The sequence below is a fragment of the Coregonus lavaretus genome, assembly GCF_964263955.1.
Source record: "Coregonus lavaretus genome assembly, contig: HAP1_SCAFFOLD_253, whole genome shotgun sequence".
Taxonomy (NCBI): Eukaryota; Metazoa; Chordata; class Actinopteri; order Salmoniformes; family Salmonidae; genus Coregonus; species Coregonus lavaretus.
The window spans coordinates 503,709-514,700 of record NW_028164325.1 but is presented as its reverse complement, the minus strand read 5'-3'; positions in this window follow the sequence as shown (position 1 = coordinate 514,700).

Sequence of the window (10,992 nt, the reverse complement as noted above, 5' to 3'; positions counted from 1 at the left end):
GCTAATGTTAGCACAGTGTATTGCTAGCAGAGGCAAGTGCATAGTCGAGCTAGCTAAGAAAGAGAGTTAACCAGTGGTGTAAAGTACTAAAGTAAAAATACTTTAAAGTACTACTTAAGTAGTTTTTTGTGGTATCTGTACTTGACTTTACTATTTATATTTTTGACTACTTTTACTTTTACTTCACTATATTCCTAAAGAAAATAATGTACTTTTTACTTCATACATTTTCCCTGACACCCAAAAGTACTCGTTACATTTTGAATGCTTAGCAGGACAGAAAATGGTCCAATTCACACACTTATCAAGAGAACATCCCACTGCCTCTGATCTGGCAGACTCACTAAACACAAATGCTAAATTTTAAAAACAAGAAAATCGTCTTTTTGTATTTTGTTTGCTTTATGTAAGGAATTTGAAATGATTTATACTTGTACTTTTACTTTTGATACTTAAGTATATTTTAGCAATTACATTTACTTTTGATACTTAAGTATATTTAAAACCAAATACTTTTAGACTTTTACTCAAGTAGTATTTTACTGGGTGACTTTCACTTTTAGTTGAGTCATTTTCTATGAAGGTATCTTTACTTTTACTCAAGTATGACAATTGGGTACTTTTTCCACCACTGGAGTTAACATCGTCATGGACGGCAGAAAAGGACTTGAGACGGACATCGGAGCGGGAAAACAACGTGATTAAAAAGGAGGAATATACAGTGATTAAAGGAAAGGACATTTATTCAACTGTGTGCCTTTTAATTAAATCTGCTAAATGAGCGAATTTAGGAGGAAACGTCAGTGAGTGAAGTGAATGAAGATCACGTGACTGAGGAAAAGATTGCTTTGGTTCAGGACAATATTGAAGTGAGTGACAATCAGGAGCTTATTGAGAAATGAACAATTATTGGAATTGATGGAAATATTGGACAGTTTGATAAAAGTATTGAACAGTGGAGCTCATATACAGAACGGTTTGAATATTTTGTTCTTGTTCTTGTAAATGATATGGATGAGGACAACATTGTGCCTACATGTTTTAGTGTAATGGGGCCAAGGGCATTTAATTTACTAGACAGCCTGACAGCCTACACAGAGTCAAATTATATTAAAACCTCACTGCTATTCTTTGGTGGTGAAGATATTGACATTATATTTTTCAACATTTTCATTTAAATCAGTGTCCTGAAACCAGCTCTATCTATTCATAAATGGATGTTTCATTATTAGAAATGACAAATTATCAAAGTATTGCTTGTAGATAGAAACATGTATAGTACAAATATTTGAGTAGACTGACCAGAGCAGTTTAAAAAGCAGTATCAGTCCAAGACAGACAGTGAGGTATCAGATTTAGATTGTATTGAGTATACAGTCCACACCATATCTACAGTGCATTCAAAAAGTATTCAGACCCCTTGACTTGTTCCACATTTTGTTAAGTTACAGTCTTATTCTAAAATAGATTAAATTAGTTATTTTTCCCCATCAATTTACACACAATACCCCATAATGACAAAGTAAAAACAGGTTTTTAGACATGTTTGCAAATATATAGAAATACCTTATTTACAGAAGTTTTCAGACCCTTTGCTATGAGATTCGAAATTGAGCTCATGTGCATCCTGTTTCCATTGATCATCCCTGAGATGTTTCTACAACTTGATTGGATTCCACCTGTGGTAAATTCAATTGATTGGAAAGGCACACACCTGTCTACATAAGGTCCCACAGTTGACAGTGCATGTCAGAGCAAAAACCAAGCCATGAGGTCGAAGGAATTGTCCGTAGAGCTCCGAGACAGGATTGTGTCGAGACACAGATCTGGGGAAGGGTACCAAAAAATGTATGCAGCATTGAAGGTCCCCAAGAACACAGTGGCCTCCATCATTCTTAAATGGAAGAAGTTTGGAACCACCTAGATTCTTCCTAGAGCTGGCCGCCTGGCCAAACTGAGCAATCGGGGGAGAAGGGCCTTGGTCAGGGAGGTGACGAAGAACCCGCGAAGAACCTGATGGTCACTCTGACAGAGCTCCAGAGTACCTCTGTGGATATGGGAGAACCTTCCAGAAGGACATCTCTGCAGCACTCCACCAATCAGGCCTTTATGGTAGAGTGGCCAGACGGAAGCCACTCCTCAGTAAAAGGCACATGACAGCCCGCTTGGAGTTTGCCAAAAGACACCTAAAGGACTCAGACCATGAGAAACAAGATTCTCTGGTCTGATGAAACCAAGATTGAACTCTTTGGCTTGAATGCCAAGCGTCACGTCTGGAGGTAACCTGGCACCATCCCTATGGTGAAGCATGGTGGTGGCAGCATGCTGTGGGGATGTTTTTCAGTGGCAGAGACTGGGAGACTAGTCAGAATCGAGGGAAAGATGAACAGAGCAAAGTACAGAGAGATCCTTGATGAAAACCTGCTCCAGAGCGCTCTGGACCTCAGACTGGGGTGACGGTTCCCCTTCCAACAGGACAATGAGCCTAAGCACACAACCAAGACAACACAGGAGTTCTAAAAACCCATAGCTTTGTCATTATGGGATGTTGTGTGTAGATTGATGAGTAAAAAAAACAGTTTAATCAATTTTAGAATAAGGCTGAAAATGTGGAAAAAGTCAAGGAGTCAGAATACTTTCCGAAAGCACTGTGTAACTATGTGTGCTCAATTGTATACACCTGTCAGTAACGGGTGTGGCTGAAATAGCAGAATCCACTCATTTGAAGAGTGTCCACATACTTGTGTATATTATGTTAATTATTTATGCATAGTCACTTTAACTCTACCCACATGTACATATTACCTCAACTATCTCAACTAGCCGGTGCCCCCGCACATTGACTCTGCACCGGTACCCCCCTGTATATATGGCCTCCCTACTGTTATTTTATTTGACTTCTGCTGTTTTTTTCTCAACACTTTTTTGTTGATGTTTTATTTAACTTTTTTTATTAAAAACTAAATGCACTGTTGGTTAAGGGCTGTAATTAAGCATTTCACTGTAATGTCTGCACCTGTTGTATTCGGCGCATGTGGCCAATTAAATTTGATTTGATTTGATTTGAAATATAGTGTATTTCCCTGGGATATTACTCAGGTCCCACCAGTCCAGTTATGCTGCTCTGGCGCCATCCTGTGGACTGCTGGGAACACAACTTCAACTCCATTACATTCAATGTATCCCACAAAGTGCCACTTGGCTGGACAAAGCAGTCTGAATGGAAATCAGGTCCATATATGAATACAGGCAGACACACAGCCTTACATGTCATATCACTGTGTCTCAGTTTAAATCACGGTTTAAACATAACAAGTCATTGCAAGTGAAAACATTTCTCAATTAGGTTTTAGGTTTTATTTATTCACACCAAAGTAAAGAAGTGAAAGACAAAACACTGCAGATAAATAAACAGGTAAAAACGGTGTTCAGGTGAGACTGGAAGAAAAAACATGTTTGATTATGTATGTGTGTGAGAGAGAGAATCAGGCTACATGGAGGATTATTGGGTAGTTTGGTTCATCAGGCTGACCCCCAGTCTTCATGGAGGGGATTATTGGGTAGTTTGGTTCATCAGGCTGACCCCCAGTCTTCATGGAGGGGATTATTGGGTAGTTTGGTTCATCAGGCTGACCCCCAGTCTTCATGGAGGGGATTATTGGGTAGTTTGGTTCATCAGGCTGACCCCCAGTCTTCGTGGAGGGGATTATTGGGTAGTTTGGTTCATCAGGCTGACCCCCAGTCTTCATGGAGGGGATTATTGGGTAGTTTGGTTCATCAAGCTGACCCCCAGTCTTCATGGAGGGGATTATTGGGTAGTTTGGTTCATCAGGCTGACCCCCAGTCTTCATGGAGGGGATTATTGGGTAGTTTGGTTCATCAGGCTTACCCCCAGTCTTTGTGGAGGGGATTATTGGGTAGTTTGGTTCATCAGGCTGACCCCCAGTCTTCATGGAGGGGATTATTGGGTAGTTTGGTTCATCAGGCTGACCCCCAGTCTTCATGGAGGGGATTATTGGGTAGTTTGGTTCATCAGGCTGACCCCCAGTCTTCATGGAGGGGATTATTGGGTAGTTTGGTTCATCAGGCTGACCCCCAGTCTTCATGGAGGGGATTATTGGGTAGTTTGGTTCATCAGGCTGACTCCCAGTCTTCATGGAGGGGATTATTGGGTAGTTTGGTTAATCAGGCTGACCCCCAGTCTTCATGGAGGGGATTATTGGGTAGTTTGGTTCATCAGGCTGACTCCCAGTCTTCATGGAGGGGATTATTGGGTAGTTTGGTTCATCAGGCTGACCCCCAGTCTTCATGGAGGGGATTATTGGGTAGTTTGGTTCATCAGGCTGACCCCCAGTCTTCATGGAGGGGATTATTGGGTAGTTTGGTTCATCAGGCTGACCCCCAGTCTTCATGGAGGGGATTATTGGGTAGTTTGGTTCATCAAGCTGACTCCCAGTCTTCATGGAGGGGATTATTGGGTAGTTTGGTTAATCAGGCTGACCCCCAGTCTTCATGGAGGGGATTATTGGGTAGTTTGGTTCATCAGGCTGACTCTCAGTCTTCATGGAGGGGATTATTGGGTAGTTTGGTTCATCAGGCTGACCCCCAGTCTTCATGGAGGGGATTATTGGGTAGTTTGGTTCATCAGGCTGACCCCCAGTCTTCATGGAGGGGATTATTGGGTAGTTTGGTTCATCAGGCTGACTCCCAGTCTTCATGGAGGGGATTATTGGGTAGTTTGGTTAATCAGGCTGACCCCCAGTCTTCATGGAGGGGATTATTGGGTAGTTTGGTTCATCAGGCTGACTCCCAGTCTTCATGGAGGGGATTATTGGGTAGTTTGGTTCATCAGGCTGACCCCCAGTCTTCATGGAGGGGATTATTGAGAGTCCAGCATGTCAGGGGATGGGGTGGGGGGTGGGGGGTGAGAGCAGCAGTGGGGGATGGGTAGCTAGTCCTTGATTGGCTGTAGACCTGGGAGCCACAACTGCCAAGAGAAATTCAATCTACCTTTTTTATCAGCCAACCAACATAATGTTTTACACACCATTTTTGTGGACTGTTAATGTTTATATTTAAAATCAACACTGAGCTTGAATGAAATAATAGAATTATGAAATAGGCTGAATCAAATTGTGTTTACAAATGTTTAAGACTCACACTTTCCTCAGCCTGTGGACTGTTAATGTTTATATTTAAAATCAACACTGAGCTTTTCATGTTATAATCTGTTATTTATCAAATCTGATAGTAAGATATTGAAACCATATACAATATGCACTAGAAATGGTTGTAATGAAAACCTGGGACACTCCTATAGACCTATGGAATTATGAGGAGGGGAAAATTATGTTTTTCTGAAAGATATCAAGTAATTTAGGATTTGAAGTAAATTCTTGCGTGGGAAACTGCAGTCTGGTTTGTTTGTCTGAGTGAACAGAGCAGTTGGGGGAAGGGAATACACATACAATGTTTCAATCTCCAACTGTCTTGTTTCACAGACTCCTGTGAGAGAGAATATAGTAGACGGTTGCTGTCAAAAAGTGATTGGTGAGTTTTCCTGTGTCCTGTGTTTATGACCTTTTAAGGACATCCTGTCCGGACGTTCTCTTCACTATTTAGGGTGTGTGCTTATGTAACTTGATAGTGCAGCTGTTTCTTTGAAGTAAAGCACATTGATGAGGAATATATGATCTATTATGCTGTGAGAGAAAGAGCACATATTTACCGGATTTGTTAAATATTAATAGTTAACAATTAATATGATTAACAATAGTAGAGACATTTCTTAACTACCAATGCTGTGCTTTTGTTAAGGATGGTTCCCTCTAGCTCCCTGCAGCTGGTCTGGGCGTGTAGTCAAGGACATGGGATAGAGATCAACTGGAGGAACAGGTAGACCTGAATTGTTTCAATTTCTCGTTGCTTCCACACAGCCACAAGAAGAAAACATGGTGGCTCCTGATCTGCCAGGGAGGGGCGTGCTTGGATGAAAAGCAGAGATTGTTTTGGACAATTTGCAGAACTTATGAAGAGCTATACAAATCCTGTTGACTCTGTATTAACTTCTGCCTGCAATTGCATAACTAAGGATATTTTACATATACTCAGAAGCCGTTGTCTGTGTCATTTTCTAAAGTTGAAAGTTTGTTTAAGAATAAGAGAATATCAGCACTGTGCAAAGAACCCTCTACAACATGTTTGAAATAAAAAGTAATGGCCTGGTGATTGATGTGTTGTGTACTGACCTAGTTGAACTTAAAGTTTGAACTGTTTGAAAAATGTGAAACAGTTGGGAATTTTTGTAGTGAATTTATGGAGCTGCTGTGTAGTGAGCTTGTGACCCCTTGTAGAATGAAAAAGTAATTTCTGGGTAGGTCTGCCTGAGTATAAGTAAGTGTTAGACTTGTCCTGTGAACACTACGAGCGACAAGAAACCTCAAGAGAGATCAACCACAGAAAACTCCAGAAAACACGTCTCCTAGACCAATTCTATGTGTGTTTTGTCCTTCATGTCTGGGCCACAAGGACAAAACCATCGATGCCATTCTTTTTGATGCACCTGATTGTTTTAATGGTGGGATTTATATGAGTGGAGGCCAACCGGACGATTCAACAGTGAAGATTTTCACACACAGCTGTCTCAACAACCTTTTTCAGCCAAAAACCGGGAGTTTTCTCCTGTGTTTCGCATGAGGGAATGGCTTAAGATAAGACTTGCTCTATGTCAGATCTAAAAGGCCCTGAATGGAACATCCCTGCCTGGGTACGCACTGGAAGAGGAAGTCTGTGGGCCAGATGATTTGAAAGTCATACGAATCTCTTCAGTAGCGTAGAGTCCAGACTCCAAAGTGACAATTTTAGGTTGTTCTGAATTCAATAGCTCAAATGCCACCCAATCTGTTTGTTCGTATGTATTTTCAAACGCTCGCACAGAGGTCAACTATTTTGTGCCTGTCTTTAGCTTCAAGTGGCGAGATTGGTTTAAGGTGCTTGATATGATGAAACAAGTGCAACAGTTTTTCCACCATCGTGAACATTTACGAAGATGGTCCCTTCTGTCCTCAAGACAAAACTTGGGCTTATCGGCAAGAAGGTTGATCTATCATGGAAAAGAAAACATGCGAAACCTTGAAGGCCATGGAGAGCCTGCGTGGAAGAGGCAACGTCTGAGTCCCTCACAGCTTGAAGAAGGGGATTTGGAGACTGATGGGGGTGTCGGGTTACAAAAGGCCCCTGAAAAGGAGAACAATGCTGATTCAGCTTTTTTTCTAAGAAATAAATTATTATAATAATTATACATTTAAACATGTATTGTTTAGTAAGGTGTAGTATTGTGTAATAATACAGTTTATGATCCATATAAAGGTTTAGTAGTAAACATTAGTGTCATAGTTTAATATTCAATATTGTATAGTGAACTTTAATAACTTGTATATAAATGCTTACATTTCTGTAGCAACATTTTAGAAGAAAATAAAAGGTTTGAAAGAAAATTGTATTTCCCTTCAATGAATTACAGCTCTCTCTCTCTTTCTCCGTCCCTCCCCTATCTCTCTCTCTCTCTCTCTCTCTCTCTCTCTCTCTCTCTCTCTCTCTCTCTCTCTCTCTCTCTCTCTCTCTCTCTCTCTCTCCAAGAGCCACTGGTTCTTTGGGTTGTGTGTGTGTGAGTGTGTGTGGTGTTTCTTTGAAACAACTGTGTTTTAAACCGGTTTTACCTTTAACCTTTTAGAAAGAGTTCTCAGCTATCCATATTTTAATGGCCAACAGTTTGCTCATCTAGGGGGTCCCTTACACACAAGGGAACTGTATGTACACATGGGGTCCCCCAAGTGTCTTTGAAACTACTTTTTTTAAACCTGTTTAACCTTTTAAATATAGCTCTCGGGGGGGGGGGGCGTCCGGGAATGTCCGGGAGGCGTCCGAGGATGGAATGTCCAGTGGATGTCTCAGTCAATAAAAAACAAAAAAGGTAATTGTATTCTTTAAGATGTCCCGTTTTACTGCTGACCTAAACAGATCCATTTGACCCCATAAAAGAGCGTCCGTGGGATGTCTCAGTCAACCAAGAAAAAAGACCCAGAGGACCAGAAGGCCTGAAGACATACATCTTAAAGAGACTCCTTGAATCATTTATTCCTCATGGAGCATTTTGAAGGTGAGTTGAATTTTCAATATGATGAAGGCTTCTATATCTAACTATGCATATATATATATATATATATATATATATATATATATATATATATATATATATATATATATATATATATATATATATATATATATATATTATTTATGTTGTATATTATAAATGAATGTTTTTAATAACGTATTGTATGAAATGATATAGTATATAATGAATGTGATGTTGTGTTATTGATTTTTTTAAACGAGAATGGACTCTACCTACATATGTATATATCCTACTGTTTATACCAAACAAATGTCAATTTTATGTGACATGTCTCAAGGTGTCTCAGAACCCATGAAAATGCATGCCAAACCAAGTCTCTACTCAAGAAAGGACCACTGGCTCCACCTAGTGGATGTACAGTTACATCACAGTTATAGAAAAACTACTAGTCAATTGATTATGTGTGTGTGTGTGTGTGTGTGTGTGTGTATCTAGAATGTTAGTATAATCTTATATATCTACCTATATATGTATTTATCCTACTGTTTTTACAAAACAAATTTCTATTTAATGTGAAGTGTCTAATCCAGAGTGGACCACTGGCTCCACCTAGTGGATGTTCAGTTACATCACAGTTGTAGAAAATAATTACCCAGCACGATAGTATACTATTCTATATCCCTCAATGGATAACAATTCACTCAATGTATAACAATGTTTTTTAAAATATTTAACAGTATTTCAATATTTGGTTTTTGCAGACATTTTAAGACTGGATGACATACAATTTTCAGGTAATTAATATTATTATTATTATATATATTTTTTTTTAAGGGGGTAGATCAGCTTAATATTGCAGATAGATTGTAACTTCCATCAATGTAATTGTCTGCATCACTTCCAGTCCCCCATGTTTTTTTATATATATACACACACACACATATTTACATTTACGTCATTTAGCAGACGCTCTTATCCAGAGTGAGTGAGTGCATACATTATTTTATTTTTTTCTCCATACTGGCCCCCCGTGGGAATCGAACCCACAACCCTGGCGTTGCAAACGCCATGCTCTACCAACTGAGCTACATCCCTACCGGCCATTCCCTCCCCTACCCTGGACGACGCTGGGCCAATTGTGTGCCGCCCCATGGGTTTCCAGGCCGCGGCCGGCTACGACAGAGCCTGGATTCGAACCATGATCTCTAGTAGACCACTGCGCCACTCGGGAGATAATACACATACACATACATATACACACATATATATATACACACATATATATATATACACACATACATATATACACATACATACACACATACATACACACATACAGTGAGGGAAAAAAGTATTTGATCCCCTGCTGATTTTGTGATTGACAGTTCTTTTGTGTTTCTTCCATTAGCGAATAATCGCACCAACTGTTGTCACCTTCTCATCAAGCTGCTTGGCGATGGTCTTGTAGCCCATTCCAGCCTTGTGTAGGTCTACAATCTTGTCCCTGACATCCTTGGAGAGCTCTTTGGTCTTGGCCATGGTGGAGAGTTTGGAATCTGATTGATTGATTGCTTCTGTGGACAGGTGTCTTTTATACAGGTAACAAACTGATATTAGGAGCACTCCCTTTAAGAGTGTGCTGTATAAAAGACACCTGGGAGCCAGAAATCTTTCTGGTTGAGAGGGGGTCAAATACTTATTTCCCTCATTAAAATGCAAATCAATTTATAACATTTTTGACATGCATTTTTCTGGATTTTGTTGTTGTTATTCTGTCTCTCACTGTTCAAATAAATCTACCATTAAAATTATAGACTGATCATTTCTTTGTCAGTTGGCAAACGTACAAAATCAGCAGGGGATCAAATACTTTTTTCCCTCACTGTACTTACTATTTTTGGATTATTGATTGTAATTGAATGTTAACAACATGTATAATTTCTATTCCAGGAACAAGGGGATTTCCTTATCTCATTGGAATATTGCCCAGGGCAACAGGGCAACAGGGTGGAACAGTTAGTAATATTAAGTAGTCTTATTTTTAGGTTGTAATAGGGAGCTACCAAATTAAGGCCTGGCCATGTTTTTTTTGTTGTTTTTTTTCCAAATGGGTTTTTCAAATAAAAACACAACACACCTAGTATGATGTTATAAAGGGTTGTTATTTTGAGTGTTAGGAGTTTCAACAGGTCAAAGGTGATACGTCTTAAAGGAGCATTTTATGAAGTTTTTTATTTTTTGACTGAGCTTTAGGTATACATAATTTCTTATGAGAATAACTGTCATGAGGATTTAATGTACATTTGGGATACACAACATTTATGAAATGTTTTCAATATTGGTAATGATTAGTATACTGTGGGATGGAACATTTCATTGAATGATTTCAATGACCTCTGCAATCTGTCCTGGCTTTATAGTGTGACTTGATCACCCGCACTGTAAATCCTAGAGGCATGCTGAATTGGGGGTTAGTTATGATAAGGATAATTGTGAAGAAGTTTATAATTTGGTAATAATATATATATGAATCGAACCATAAAATAACTAAAGAGAGAGGGAGTTATCCTGGATGAGGGATACCTGTTGATAGTTTAATTGTACTAATCTAGGATTACTTTACGGGATAGAAGTAAGTTAAGGTATTATCAAATGTTGTCATTTTAATTTCATTTTTAATAGGGTTTAATAAACAATGTTGGTGTTTTGTTTTTGAAAGCATGAATCACGTTGTGACTCGTGTTCAAAAAAGGGGGTAGTATTGATGGTATGAGGATTTATTGGTATATTTGCATATTGTATTAAGTATATGAGCAGTAGTAAGTAATGTGTTATGGGTTAGATGAAATGTTTTA